Source organism: Passer domesticus, chromosome Z (assembly GCF_036417665.1).
Source record: "Passer domesticus isolate bPasDom1 chromosome Z, bPasDom1.hap1, whole genome shotgun sequence".
Taxonomy (NCBI): Eukaryota; Metazoa; Chordata; class Aves; order Passeriformes; family Passeridae; genus Passer; species Passer domesticus.
In genome coordinates, this window is record NC_087512.1 from 39,096,813 (window position 1) to 39,112,702 (window position 15,890).

At 38.7% G+C, this 15,890-nt stretch overlaps 1 long non-coding RNA gene across 1 annotated transcript in view; it reads left to right on the plus strand.

Moving 5' to 3' along the window:
• The first annotated feature begins 1,276 nt into the window (after window positions 1-1,276).
• Window positions 1,277-15,890, plus strand: part of LOC135289479 (uncharacterized) — a 34,035-nt gene continuing 19,421 nt past the window's right edge. Inside the window, exon 1 of the long non-coding RNA XR_010352252.1 lies at window positions 1,277-2,658. This is a non-coding gene — a long non-coding RNA (uncharacterized LOC135289479). The remainder of the gene's footprint in view (window positions 2,659-15,890) is intronic.

Here is a 15,890-nt window from a genome sequence, read left to right on the forward strand (position 1 = left end):
TTCTAAGATTGTGAAAGAAATAGTCTTTCTGCAATACATAGGTAAACCAATATGCTATCCACATGCTGTGCTAATACTGGCATCCAGCCAAGGATCAGATCTCAATTAAACAGATTAGGCCACAGAAAGCATAAATGTAGCATGCAGGCAAATTACAAAAAATTGCCCTCATTTAAACATACCCCTCATTTGAAATCTAGGTACAAGCTGCCCTGAAATGTCAAAAGTACATTTGAAAAATCTTGGTAGCCTTGAGCAGCTCGATATATTTGAGGAGGAAGCACAATATGAAGCCACTTCACTTGAACACAGGCTAGATGTTTTTAAAAGGCATCATATCGAAGCCAGCACTTGCTTTGCTTGCCTGGTCAGAGCAATCAAATGTTACAATTTCTTTCTAAATAAACAAACGGGGTTCACAGACTGCTAAGATTTTTTTTTTCAAATACTCAGTCTCAGATCTGATCAGCTGCCTCTGAGCTCAAACAGACTGCCCTCTATGCTGGCTGGCAGGAAGGAGATTTTATCTCTTGTGTGCTTAGGCTCCCATAATTGCATCTCACTCCTGACTCCTTCAAAATAACGAGTGTATCCTCTCCACAGTTTGCAGAACACATGCAGAGGAAATAGCAAGCCTGCAAGCTAACTGGCACAGAAATTCCAAACAGATGATGGAAAAAGCAGTTGTCAAACTGAGAGCACTTGAGAGATTTTCTTCTTCCAAGAGGACTGTATATAATCCAGTAAATAGCCTCCCCTGGAATTGATTGACCCTATCTTAAGCAAGCTGTTACTTATTATTCCAGCACCATTTTGCCAAACACTCTTTTAATGTACACAGGAAGATTCCAGGGTATAATATTCCCCCTTTATTGCCAGGAATATAAAGTCTGCTTGCAAAAAAAAGAGGGATAAAGAGGCCCAAAAGCAATAAATGATGCTTTGGAGGGGTGAAAGAAGCTCATAAAACAGAGCTATTTCTCCAAGATTCTTACATTAAAACAAGGTGATTAAAATAATTCCAGAAAAGTAATGCTTGTTTTGCTGAGATTTTCCTTGAAATGATGATGTTTTTCCCCACTAGTCTTTGAAACCCTCGAGCATTTACTTCAGTTCCTTCAGATGTAGCTTGCTTTACTCAGTATTGGAACAAGGTATTTTCAGGCCAGATTTTCAGGTGAATCATCAGTGAGTCGTTAAGAACTAGCAACAGCTCATGGTGTTGCTGTTTCCTCATCTCTGGAGGCTTTCCTGCCTCATTAACACACCCACTTTCAAAAATAACACCTATTTACCAACAGTAATTCACCAAATACCTCTGACAGGCCAAGTAAAATGGTTTTCTCAGTTGCTGAGATAAAAGTATGGAACCAAACCTGCAGACTGCATAAATAAATCTGCCTCTTTTTAGGCCCAGTGGATAGCACTAACATACACCAGCTGAGGACTGGACTCCCATATAAGTTCAAAGAAAATTTCCTTAGCAAAGATACTCATGAATGGAGTCTGCTGTGAAACAAGAGAATTGCTATAGTTTTACCTGAAATCTGTGCTCAGGCTTTCGCCACAAATGCCCAGGGTGCCTGCTCTGTAGTGAGGTGCTCTCTTCATTCACCTCAGTCTTCGGGGTTATTGCCACCCACACCTCGTTTTGCCTGTGTCCTTGGTATCCTCACTACAGCAGCTTTTAAAATGGTTTTTCATGGGCAATTCTACCCTTTCTACCCAGATTCACTTCAAGAGTAGAGAAAACTCCTGTGAAAGAAAGTAACTTCATTTAGAGTAAGAAAGAAAGTAAGATCAGAAAAAGATTGGTGCTCCTTTAAAAAAAAATCAGAGAAGGGATTCCTGTCAGCAGGATTTTGAGGGGTCATCTCTTCTGTCAGAAATGCACTCTGTCACTGCAGCCAAATTCTTGCTCAATCTTTTTTTTTTTTAGAAATCTGCTATAATGGTATTTCCAGATACCTTAGTACATAATATTGCAGCACTTTATGATCTTACTGCTAGAAGTAATTATCTCCAAACTACTTAATACATCCTTGGTATAACTTAGGCTCAGTAGACATGGAAAAAAATTACAGTTTCCTTTTACATATTTTAAGAATAGGACTGCAAAATCCTCTCTTCAGAGCTTCATGTCTGTACTGACACTTCCCCTGTCAGCCTCTTCATCTTTTCTGTTCAACATCTCTTTGGCCAGTCCTCTCCCGTCGTGTCCTTGCATAGCTGCCTCCTTGTAACTCAGAAAACAACAGAGCTACATTAATCCATAATAAAACATATCTTCATATGTCCTGATTTTCATTGCAGTGATCAAGCTTGCTGTACTGAGAATATGACTTGCATGTTAGTTTTCCCTGTGCATTGCTCGCCTGGTGACCTTACTGTGCCTTTAGACCTTGTGCTCCTTTTTCATGTTCCTGCTACAAATGTCACAGCTTGGACTCTTGAAAGAGATAAAAAAATGCTGCTCTCAGATTACCTCTCCTGTGTCATCTTCATTTCAAATCCTTTTGCCCTCACAGGGCATTAGTAACTTGTTTTTCAGCTTTTATTTTTGAGCACTGTAGGATGGTTCTGCACTGACATCAGGCAATCCTCTGTCCTGTTTTCGTCTGACTGCAAAGTTTCCCCTGAGAAGCTGAGATGATTCAGGTAACTAACTTGCCCACTTTTAATCTTTTCATCTCGGGGGAAACTTTGTTTCCTGAATTCCAAAGGTGTCTTAGCTTTGACTTTACCTAGTCTATACAAAAAAGAAAGGATAAAACTGCCCCCAGATATGGCTGTTCTCTGATTAAGTCAGAACTAAACAATTGTGAAACAGTTCAGGAGATAGCATTATAAGCAGAGTGTTTCAATGTGTACATTGAAGTAAGTATCCTCAGTTCTTTCATTTTTCACAAAACTTTCTTTGAAACAGTTTGGACCACAAAGAGAAGAAGCAACTGCTTTATAGCTTCGTTAGTGGATTGGTAGAGAAACTTTCTGCACTCAGGCACTTTCAGTTCCCCAGCCTATGCTGAAGTATTAGGGACATCTATGTAAAAAGAGAATTCAACATTATATGTTGCCACAATATCTGACTTTTTCTGGAAGGTTCATTTTGCCAAGCTTGTTTTGCTTTGACTTTTGAGTATGAAAAGTTTGTTTTCAGTTCTCTGACCATTTCACTTGCAAAACGGATTTCCCCCATTGTTTTTAGATTTTTTTTTGTTTTGTTTTTTCTCTTTTTTCTTCCTTCACTTTTCTTACATAGTGTTGCTTTGTCCTTGATGGCTTTCGGTTAAAGCTCAGATTTTTATTCTCTTGAGTTAACTAGCCAACTGCTTCTAGGAAAGAATGGATAATTGTTGTGATAATCTGGGGAAATTAGGCATGCTCAAACTTTTGGTGCACAGCCAAGTGGTTTTTTTGGCTTCTTGCCTTTGGACTGATTTTGTTTTAGTCTTCTGCCAACTTATATTTTATATTTACCAGGCAGAAGAAGGCTCACAAGCCACTTTGCATAGATGCAAAAGTTGGACCAAAGAACTTTTTATTACAATTACCAGAACAGCTACAGTACACTACTTGCCACCATAAATGCCTATACCCGAGAAAGAAGAAACTTCACCCATTTTGTAGGTGAAAACTTGGAACCCAGGACAAACAAAATTCCCGATATCATGCAGGTCTTTACATAAGGAATGAGACATAATTCCTATGTCTGTGGTGCCAAAACAATATAATTTCTGTTTGAGATGGAGCAGGTCTGAATTCTTGTATCTCCCTCCTAATCTAAGATAAATATGTCATAGCACATTTCAGGTTTCCAAGGTACACAGTTTTAGCTGTTACAAATACAACGGAAATTCTTGTTTCCCAGCCTGTTGGGGATGTCAGTGTCTTGTCTGGAGCACCCAAAATACCATCAATACTCCAAAACCGTGCCCAAGTTTCCTCAACAAACACATTTTCTTCTACATATGGATTACTTTCATTTCTTAAATAGAATCTTCCTCTTCTTGTATTTTTCCAGTGGGCTTGCAGCAAAAAGCTGACTTTTTTTTTTTTAAATTCCAGTATTCAATTTCCACATTTTTTTTCTTTTTTAATCTGTTCAGATCTGTACATTTTGAGTATATTAAGCTATGTATTCAATAGATATGGCCTTCAAACTACCTGGCTGTCGTAAGTGTTTCTGCAGATTTCCAAACGTTTTCCTCAAACATCTATATTTTGTTTACATTCTTTTCTTCCTCTCTATGTTTTTGCATTAATATTAAGTTCAGATGTCATTGAAAGCATTATCTGTGGAGTAGTGGTACAATACAGTGAGCTCTGCATTTGAAGGAAAATATTTTCACTCTAGCATATCTTTTATCATTGAACTGTAAATATTCTTGAGATTGCTTACAGTATTCTTTCATACCACTCTTTTATCATTTGAGTTTTTGAAAATCATGCTGTAAAACATTGACTCTCAGTTATTCTTGGCTGAAGCTGAATAATTCAGTTGGTATTTTCCCACAGTGCTGACTCAGCTTTGCCCTTTGACGGGATGTCAAAAAGTAGAAGACAGGACCATGCGTCCATATTGGGTCTAAAGCATTAGGGAAAATAATAACTATAAGGAAAAGAATTAGCTGTAATCCAGAAAATATGTCACTGAGCATAGGCTTAGTGCACCTATCTCTTGATGGTTACCTTCACTTCTAGCTGCCCTACTTAGAAAAAAAATGCCCCTTTTGCAAAGGCAAAAAATAACTATTTTTTGCCTTTGCAAAAGGATGGATATACAAGACAAATTCTGTAACAGAAGACAAAAAATTTTACTTGCATGAAAGGGAGATATTGCAGAGATTTTTAAAAATTCAAATGAACAAAGAGGAATAAAATAAAACACATCTTCTTAAACCCTAACTGTGGAAAAAGTAAATTAAATATTCAGACAGGAGCTCTGAAATGAGCTAAATTAAGTCAATCGTCTCTCCAACACATATTAATTAAACTCATTTCCATAAGGTGACATAGAAGGCAAAGGTTTTCAGTGACTTCAGGAAGTGATATGACAGGTACATGGAGGTTGCTGTCAGATGTAATGGAAATGTCTATCTTTGGAACTGTGGTTTCCTTTTACTCATTCTTCCATCAAAATTTTCTTTTTATCACTGTTGGGAAACTTGATTTAGTGGATTCAACCCCTCATTTTCTTGATAAATTCTCAGGTGACATTATTCCACATTGTAAAACCCAACAAAATTTATCCCAGTATAACTCAGAATGGGAGAAAAATTCCACTCTCATATTGCTGCCATATTTTTACTATTGTTCATGCTTCCTTTTAAAAAAGGATTGTGAGACCTTTTATCATTCACAGTTATACAGTTTGAGTATAAATTATGTTTGTCAATTCCACCAACACAAATCCAGACAAATTCTTGGAGCTTTACTGCCCGTGTTCCATGTAACACTATAGAGCTAATTCAGCTAAAAATATGTGAAGTTTTCTGGACCTAGATGCTTGTTGTGGTAATAAAAGGCTCAGAAAGAGGCTGGTGGTTATTCAGCAGTAGAAAAAACCCACATTGCCTTTCCTCAGTATTGTAAACAAGCAGAAAAATTAAAAATTTTCTATATCTCAATTTAGTTTTACAATTAGGTGGGGGAAAATGTAACAGAAAGCTAATATTTGCTGGGGGTTTGCATCCTGTTTTTGCCAAAAGAAAATATTCTTCTGGCTATTTGTGAGATTTTTTTTTATCTGTTTGCACATGGTTGCCACTGAAGAAGGCAGCCACAAAAGCTGATTTTTATTCTTCATTTGTGCTAGAGTGGGTATCCAAAGTACAGCTAAGACTAAGTATCAGGCACAAGCATCAAGTGTTAAGTACTGTAACAAAGAGCAGTAAGAAGCATTTCCTTGTTCAGAAGAAATCAGAATATATTTCCTTAAGTACTTTAGAAGTCCTGAGCATTCCATTTCATTCTTATGGCTTTTGGTTACATTTATAGCACTATTTTTAAACCCTTCCACCTAGATCTGTGTCACTTGATCGAAAAATATGTTGAGACAACTCTCACAATATGTATAAAAGGACAGGAAATGGCTTTATAACTGTAGTGGCAAAGTGGGAATGTTCTTCTGGTTTCTATGTATTTAGTATGAATATAAGAAGAATTATAACAGCTTAATTTAGCAACAGTAAACATCCCCCACACTTTATGTTGATAGTATTATATAGGACATGCCCAGCATAGCCGTGATGTAATTTCTTTCCCAAGAAGTTATTATTGAAAAACAATGGCCAACATAGTGCAGAAACTCTGGTAATATTATTTTTTATTTTCATCTTTCTATCACTCCAATATGAAGGGTCACTTGATAATAAACTCCACAGGTTTCTACTGCTTTGACCCAGTTTCCTCGATGTAGGCAAGTTGGTATGCCTCTTTCTGAAAAATAAGGTAATTGTTCCTTCCCTGAGAGAGTAGGAGATGGAGTTTTTTCATCAAACACAGTTAAACTGTGGTGCCATACCACCTTCAGCCACCCAGTGAAACTGAGCCTGCTAGCAAGTTTGGCAATGGTTAGAGCATTCCCAGGGTACAGCACCACTGATGCTTTCCTATCTTTGCCTCCTTCACTCAGGAAGTTAATAGGACAATGATCAGGTATTTTTTTAAAATGTGGTGCAGCCTTTAGTGTAATAATTTTTTGGAAGATCACCACACATGAGGCACTCATTCAGAGGAGGAAAACTACTCATGTCCTCCAGTAAGCTGCTGTAGCCTTCCTATTCCATAAAGGTTGCCAAGAGTCTCCCAAAATTATACAAATCATTAACACTGATAACTTTTACCTCTCAGGTACCAGTTCTGCTTATAACGTATCCATCAGCCATCCATCGTCTTGCTGCAGCTAACTGCTGCTGTCTCTTTCCATATTTGTCCTTTCCTGGATTCTTAGCCTCAGTATTGGCAGTTTTAGCAGTTTTATTACAACAGCTGTTGTATTTTATGTGTTTTTGTGAAAAAACCTCAGCTGCCACAACCTAGTGAATCCGTATAATCTCTGCTTTCACTTGTTAGGAAAAAAGCATTTGTATCCCTCATGTTTGCAGGGAAACCATGGAAACAAAAAGCAAGTGAACCTGAAAAGCTCAGAAGCCAGAAAGTGACTAAAAAGGGACTTAATCAAAGAAGGAAACAAGCAAGAAAGCAAGCAAACAAACAAACATTACTTTTAAAACAATAACATGGTTTTTCCAGTCCTCCCAAATGGTTCTGATGTGCAGTATATTTGGAGGTTTGAGCAGATGCTGAGCACAACTCTTTGTAATTACGCTAATCAAAAAAGTCAAAATGGAATAGAAATCCCTGCCCCCCCTTAGTGCACTCTGCATTTTTATCATCTCAGTCAGTGAGTAACATTGCAGAAAATGCTGCATAAACATGAACCTTGCAGTTACTACCTGACCTTCCTTTTTAGAAGAGTGGAAGAAAATGACTGCATTATTAGCTGTTATTAAAAATTGCACTATAGCTAGTCAAATGAAAAATAAGTTTTAAAGAATCAGACAGAGATGTCTAAGGATTTAGAAAGCAAGAAACTGCATGTCAAAGATCAAAAGGTCTGGCAATCCTTGCACCCAATATTAAACATATTTTGATCAATTTTTCATCTGTTACTTTCACTTGTTTAAATGGCAATGCTGCTGACATTAAAAAACCCTGACATAACAGCATAATTTTTCAAGAGAGGCTAACTTCAAAAGACTTGCTGGGAGATGATGAAAGGATGCAGCAAATTTACAGGGAGTCAGCTTCCAAATTCATCCTTCACATAAAATAATAACTGGCTCTGCAGATCTCTTTTGAGCATGAACCACTGTGCCTGAGTGCTGCACATTTATCCCAGACGGAGAGGTAGTGCCGTAAGGGGCCCCTTCGTGGCCCTGCAGGTCTTACACAAGGTAATGAAAGAGCTCCCAGAAGCATCTGGTATCAGTTTCTCCTTTGCTGTGGCAAACTGCTGGTGTTATAATCAACTCTCCATGCCATTTTTTTTTTATTTCCTTTGTAGTCCTTACAAGAGTTTTCTCTCTCGGATTTTTTGATTTACTGTTTGGTTATTTCTTTGAAGTTTTGTGATAGTTTCTGACAAATAGCCAAGCACTTTGAAGGTCATTCTTCAGAAATGGTTTCTTGGATTGGGAGGAACAGAGCGACCAAGGTTCTGGTGATTCTAGGTCACCTAAAAGAAGAATGATATGGCATTAGACACAGGGAGATGCAAAATTCCATCAGAACATGAGGGTTTATGTGTCCCCTGTCTGTTCCATGTGTTTCTGCAAAATGTAAATTCCAGGAATCTTCATTTTGTCATCCAGGACAAATGATTTGCCTCCTGTTTTCTGGCTCCCTCAAGAAAACAAATTAGATCAAGGTTTTGAAAGCTAATTTTTAGTGTAACATTGCACCTTGTAGCTTTTTCAGAGATCTCAGGAGCTCACAGCCTCCCTTCACTTATGTATGAAAACCTATGAGTTCATCTGCAAATAAAGTTTGTGCCAATGTTTCGATAGAATTTTCTCCTAGCTGTGTTGGAGCTATGAAAGATATATGTTTTTTCCCTTTTTGTTTCCTGTGATGTGATGTTTTGGAGCAAAGGTGATGACAGACACCCCCACAGTACAGCATTGATATAAATGCTGTTAATAAAAGTTTGTTCTCTGATCTGGAAGACCATGTGGGAACAGTGTACTGTGTTCATTACATTACCGTCTATTTGACCAGCAAAGTACCATCTTGCACACCTAATTGTAAACCATCTCAGAGATCTCTGAAGGCCTTTTACAGAAGTCCCTGTTTTGAAGTTGCCTCTCCAACAGAGACATGGCAAGAATGCGAAGTCCCATCTTCTGCTCAAGGAAATACTACCAGGCTCTTTGCTTTAGACTTGTCTTCTGTCCTCCTTCAATGAAGAAGGAGGAAGAAAGAAACTGCCTGTAGAGTCTTTTTCATAATAATACAACCACTGAAGACCTAGAAAAATTGCCATACAGCAGGCTTCAGTAAAATAAAAGGTGTTTTCTTGAACAATGCAGACTCAACCAGCTGAGCTAAAATGATAAGCACAGAGGATAGTAGCTGGTGGCTACTGAGCCATTTCCAGTTTATAAAGCTACCTTCCCACTGAGTCTTGGAAGCTTTGAGACTGTGGCAGAGGAAGGATTACCTTGTTTCCATAGGTTTGTCTTTGTAGAAGCCTGTATAATTAGCAAGTTTGTCAGATGAAGCCTCCCTGTGAATCAACATAATTGTTCTGCTCTTTAATACAGCTGGTTTTGCCAGGACTGTAAAGCAGCTCTGAAGGTTCACTTTGTGCTTTATATTCTTTCTGCATGAGGCTCCTGCCTTCTGTACTTTCACAATTTTTGTCTCAGGTACAAAGATGGGTTGTGATTTCTTAAGTTGCCTGGGATGTTTCGGAGAAAAAAATGCATTGAGTCCCTTAAACTGCCTTCAAAACCTCCATCTAAATTTTTAGAAGCTAAAAGTAGCTATGAAATATAGAAATATTTGTAACTGAAGAAATATTGAACTGAAGGCTTGGTCTCCTTATAAAAGGGCTCCCAAATCCAGTTTCATGCATGTCTAGGCCTAGCATTCAGACACAGGCACTAAAATACTTTCCATTGATTGCCACGTTAAATAACTCATTTTGCAGCAAGGCAAGAGATGTCGCTTTTTCTTGAGGACCTGGGTGCTCCACCAGCTCCAGACTCTGAAGCAGCTGTTGCTAGAAGTGGTGCAGCCCATCTGGTCCCAAAGCACTCAGAGCGCTCCTCGGAGGCTGGCTGCCCGGTGCCAGCCTGCCAGCAAGGAATAAGCTGTTCTGCTCCGTCTTGGCTGCTGGAGGGCAAGCTAATTCCAGCTCCTTCACACAGGAAGAGGACTCGTCTCCCTGGCCTAGGGTGTGTGGGATGGGAATGCAACAGCATGGGTACAAAAAACTCCTCCCTTTTGGGCCAGTTCCAAGAAGCCTCCCTACACATGACAGCTCAGAGTAGGAATTATTACACTGAAAGTATTGCTATCTTTGCAGGGCTTCTTTTTAATGGAATAATTTAAGTTCCAGTGTCCACAGCTGCCTGGAATGCACTTATCCTTTGAGTTTTTCTGCAGGAATTCATGATTTCTATGAGGATTTATGTAGTACACTCAGCAATAGTAAGGAAATAGCATTGCTTTGATCTATTTTTTTTTTTCAGTAAGTGATAACTTTACATGCAGATAGGGAGTTACTTTTCTTGTGTTTATTTTCACATTATATCTTCTTCAGTTTCAGTAGATGACCAAAACCATTATTTTTCCCTTTGTTGTACGATCAATTGACCAATGTAAAATCATGAAATGCCTTTTCAGAGAACAAAAGGTAGCCTGTTTCCCACTGATAAAAAAGCTGTTTTAGCACCTGTAAATCTGTTTTGCATTTAATGGAAAATTTTATTCCGTGTTGATAACAGGATCAGAAAATGGGCTCTGACAGCATGTTGTGATTTTACAGTATCCAGGGGTAAAACTTGAGCTAATTATGAGCACATGGCTTTCAAAAGTCATACTTTTATATTTAACTCCATAAATCTTGCTAAGTGAAATCCAAACCTATGTCTGCAGCATTTGCTAATCATTAGGTTATTAATTGTTTTTGCTTCTTGATTCATACAAGCTGGGAGTGTTTGGAGGGCTTTTTTTTTAAAGTAATAGATGCAAAAAAATAGGAAGTACTTTCTCTCCCCTCTGTAACTTCACAGGAGGTGTTTCTGTTGAACTGCTGAAGCTAAAAAACCTCATGGCCTCCTAAACAAAGGCCTCTCTAGAAGAGTTTTTCAGCACTGCAATTTAAATGGTGTCTAGTTTCAGCCCAGAATACCAAGGTCATAATTTTAGGCCATAGATGGCTCTCCCAGATGTCTTTGGTCAACTTAATCACAGTTTGCCTGAAGGTTGTGCTTTCAGGTAATCCATCAGGACATAATTGTAAATCAAAACCTTCTTCCAACTCAACAAGTAGCATATTTTTAGTTTGTGTTAAACTGACATTGGACAGGAACTTACACTGGTTTATAATATTAAGAAATGTTAATGGTTGCTGTCATTTGTCACAAATACTATTAGAAATGTTTTAGCAATTATTATCAAAATGTTTGTTGTGGATTTTTTTAAACTGTAATTCAGATAGGAACTACTCCATGGTCTTTTTAAGCTTTAGTGAGCATTAATACTTGTTCAAGCTGCTCACTGCTTTACTCCACTCTAGACAGATATATAATATCTTGGCCTGATGTTTCCATCATAGTGAACCTCAGATGAAAGTCTTTTGATTAACTGAGATTTTTGGTTGCATATGGGAGGCCAGATCTGAACTGGGTTGTAAATATGCCTCTGAATGGGATGGAGGACTTGTCAGCATCCACAAGCAGTCTGCCACCTTTGTTCGTGTTTGAGGAGGGTTGCAAGGCAAAGGGGACAGGGAAAACGGGTGTCACATTGTAAAATACAGAAATCATGAGATGCCCTTCTAGTGCACTAGATGCCCTCTAGAGAGTCTGCACTCTCACCCTCATTATTCCTGCTTTGAGGATCTGTTGTAACTTTGGTCTTCCAATAAAAGCAGTGATTTTTGGCCTGAAAAGTAAAAATCACTTTGTGTGCACCTGAAGTTAGTCAGCATGAGAATTAAAAGCAACCTAATGACTGTCCAGTGTTTAAGTCAAGAGCAAGAAACACTGCCTCTGCTTGAAACACCATTTTAAGTAGATGGATAGAAATTGCAGGAACTGGAATTTGGCTAGGATGCTAAAAGCGGGCCATAGTGCCCAGCAATGTTGTGGCCTTGTTTTTGTGCCAAGCTCAAAAAGGAGCAGCAGTATGTGGTGTGCCCCTTTGCTACCTTCAGTAGATTATCAAGTGAGCGTGCTTAATTGATAGTGTTGATCTTTACGTACATAGATACCTACACTAAGCACCCTTAACAAATTAATGTAACAAGCATGGGGAGAGCTGCAGCTCCAAGACTTCAAATTCACTTTGAACTATATTTACAGTATGTACTGTCAACAGTTTCCCTGCCAAAGCCATAAACCATCTCTGCGGGATAGACTAAATACACCTCTTTACAGAGGACATGAGTCTCCCCTTTGGATTTCTCAGCTATAACACTGAGGGACAGAGGCTTAGCTGGTGTAACTCAGCCCAGCTCCAGGGCAGCCAAGGAAGCACCCGATTCCTATTAGCTGGCCCCCAGGAGAAAGACCAGAGCTAAGGGTACAAGATGAAAGGTAAACCCTGTGAAAACATTTTCTGAAACTGCTTGTGAAACAGATTTAATAACACTGTAGCATCCAAGCTCACATCAAATGCAGAAATCTTTTCTCTGGCATGTAAGTTGAAAGTTTAAAAATACAACCAGATACATAAAAAAATCCCAAACTTCTGATAACTTAAATAACTCATTTATAGGCTAATTAATTATAATGTTGGTTTAATCTCCAACTTCCATCATGTGCCACAGGAGTGCTGAGCTTTTATATACTGGGGCAGTGCAAAACACATTCCATATCCAAGAAATCTTGCCAAAATCCCTTGCTATGCATCTTTTTTTTTTTTTCACCCTTCTAATCCTTGTTTTGCTCTTGGTGATCATGGTAACAGTAACAGCTGTCGAACGTGACTTCAGGCTGTCTGACTCCCTTGGGAGAATTTATGTGTTTTTCTACTTCCTTTCCTTATTAGGAGGCAGGAATCTGCGACACCTTTTAGAACAAGTATGCATAAAGGGTAATGACTGTGCAATTTATTAGTGGTCTGTTCTCCTTCAAGCAAGCCATCAACTATAAGCACACAGTTTGTGCCAGGCATCATGACTGAATACAATCTTGCCTTGCAGCAGGTGGGCAGAAACAGAGCTTAACTACAGGGAGAAGTGTGGCTGGGGAGGTCAAGTGCCGGTCTGCTTAAATAAACCTCTTAATTGAATATCAATGAAGAGAAGACAGGATGGATGGTGTGGTTAAATGTTTATCTTGAAGCCTCAGGTGAGAAAGGCAAGCATCAGTCAGGTCCTGTAATTTTGTGCTAAAGTAGTTAAATTGAGCACTTCTCATAAGGTGATGTGCCTGCAAAAGGCTGTCCATGCAAATGAAATAATAGGAGCTCAATGTGTTCTCATACACAGTATAGTCATCCTTAGGTATTTCAATCATATTCACTCTTATTCAACAAAAGTTTTTTCAAAAACTAAAAAGTAAGCCTTCTGGTCTGGAAGTTAATCACAGTTGAAAATGGCCAGCATTTTAAGAGTGGAGAAGTCAGTAGATTATACCTCATTTTTTGAAAATGAGGAATGTTGATTTATATTCTTTTTTCTGGAGTACCTGAATGAAAGGGGTTTCATATGCCCAAGTGTGGGAACACTCATATTTTTATACTAGTTCCCACCTCTAGTGCCAGTTCTGGCCACTGAAGAAGGTGATAATCCTCAATTTATTTAAACATGACCTGGCCTGGGTATTTGTAAGGATACTACAGTCCTTTGCACAGAGATAAGTTTACTGGATAATGCTTTGTCTGTGTCATCTAACAGAATCATATGGGGAAGAAATAAAAAACAGAGGTCCACATCCACACCTCCAAGAACTGGACCAATCATCTGATAGCAACCCTAGCAAAAGCAATCAACTTCTATGACAAGACTCATTCTAACAAATATCAATCTATATTTCAATAGATGTCAGACCCTTTTTACATTATTTTGGAGTAGGAGATAAAATAGTTGTCCTGAACTGCTGGCATAAAAATAATAACAGGCCCAAACACACTGGCTCCACTAAGTGCCATACATCAGCAAGAACAACAGGACACTGTGCATATTTTATCAGGTTAGAATAATCTAACAGCAATTCTGTACTAATTAACATAATAATATTTTAATATTACAGGAGTATTTAATTACCTGTCTTGTTTGTAGGCAGATGGGAAAACTGGCAGCAAGTAGTCAAATCTCAAGATAAGCATGTCTCTTTGTTCATGACATCATCTAGCTGGCTTTCTTTCATGCAGTCCATGTACAGACAGATAGAACAATAATGACAAAACCACCTGAACATTCAGATTTATTAAGCTCCTTCTTTTTTAGGAGTAGCAACTGGAAAGGGTGGTGAAATTATCTTAATGTGATGAAATTATATTAATATAAAACATGAAAAAAATTAAGGTAAAAAAACCCCTGTTGAATTAAGACAGAGACTGGCAGTTGGGAAGGAAATAGGGTCATGGGAAAGCAAGTGCTGATGAAAACCAAGCCTCTATAGAACAGGATTTTGCCAGCTTTTGGAGATTGCTCATACAAACATAACAATCAACAGCAGCAACACGATAGCTCTTTGTTCAGGCATTCTCACTGATTAAATCTTGATCTTGGAGCTAACAGCTAAACCTTCAGGCAGCAGGTATAATGTAATTGTTTGATCTGTCTAATTAAGAGTTTGGGTGTCTCAACATAGGTAAAGCAGTCATATGCCATAGAGATTAATAAATATGTTGGCAATGCAGCAACAAGAACAAGACTTCTTTCTGGGAGGTGAATTATTAGAAAGGATGCAGCCCCACCATGGCTTCATCCATAGGATGGCTGTATTGGATCCCAGCAGGGCATGGATACCTGCATTTTTAGGAGCAGTAAGGCTGGCAGTGCACTGACTCTGCATTGGTTTACATGTCCAGGCATGGTGTCACTTTGGGACGGGCTCTGTGCTGTGGGATATGTGGGTCCAGACTCCACATCCCACTTACACAGGGAAAACCTGTGCATGACCTCTCCTTTCCTTCACTCCTACTACAGCTACAGGTATTGATGCTTTGCCATAGGCCATGAGTGGGTTGCTTACTTGGTGTTGCCAGAATATCCCATTCTCTTACATAGAACCTCACACTGTGTTTGTTTTCTTTGCACTATAACTATCACTGTTAAGTGTGATAAATATCAAAATGCCTCTTCACTCTTGAGGAGGTGTATAACAGAGGAAAGAAAAGAAGGTCACTTCTCCAGAAGGTCAGTCAGTTGAGATTTCCACCAGTGCAAATGAGGGCAAGGTGCAACACTTTTTCTCTCTGTTAGAGGGTGTTTTTCTTTCTCTGACTTTCCTGTATGGAGGTACATATCACCTCAGCCAACCTGACAACACTGAAGTCATCTTCAATCTCTTTGTAAGTATCCTACACCAAACCAGCCAGAACTGTAAACCAAGTTTCTTGAGCACGTACTTCTTACCCAGTTAATCCAGGCACATCAGCAGCAGCTCTGTCAGACCCAAAGATGGATAAATGATAATGAATGACAATAAAACTCATGCATATATTAAAAATATCCAAATGAAAACAATTATCAAAAATATTCAACCAAAACCATAAAATCTAGATAATGCCTGTGTTAGCCATCACCCATGGGGCACAACTCCTTCCTTGCCAAGGGCACCTGGGGGTAGCTGATGTTGGTTTTATGCATTGTGTTCTGCTGAGTGCCAGCGGTGCTGAGCTCTGGGAGAAACACAGCTGTTAAGGACCAATGCAAGCAATCTCAATCTTTCTCATCACCCAACTATCAGGACAGTGATATTTTTTGGTCACTTCTGCCTTCAACTGGATCTGAAGCTGTGATATGGAGTTGTAAATGTTTGTATCCCATTACCAGGTTGTTAAGCCATTCAGAACATCATGTGAGTCTCATCTTACCAAGTAAGACCGTCTTTAAAAATGCATTTGGTATCTGTCTCCTAACAAATTCTGTATACATGCAATATATACAGCAGTAAAATATGTGTTTATATAAAATATTACAT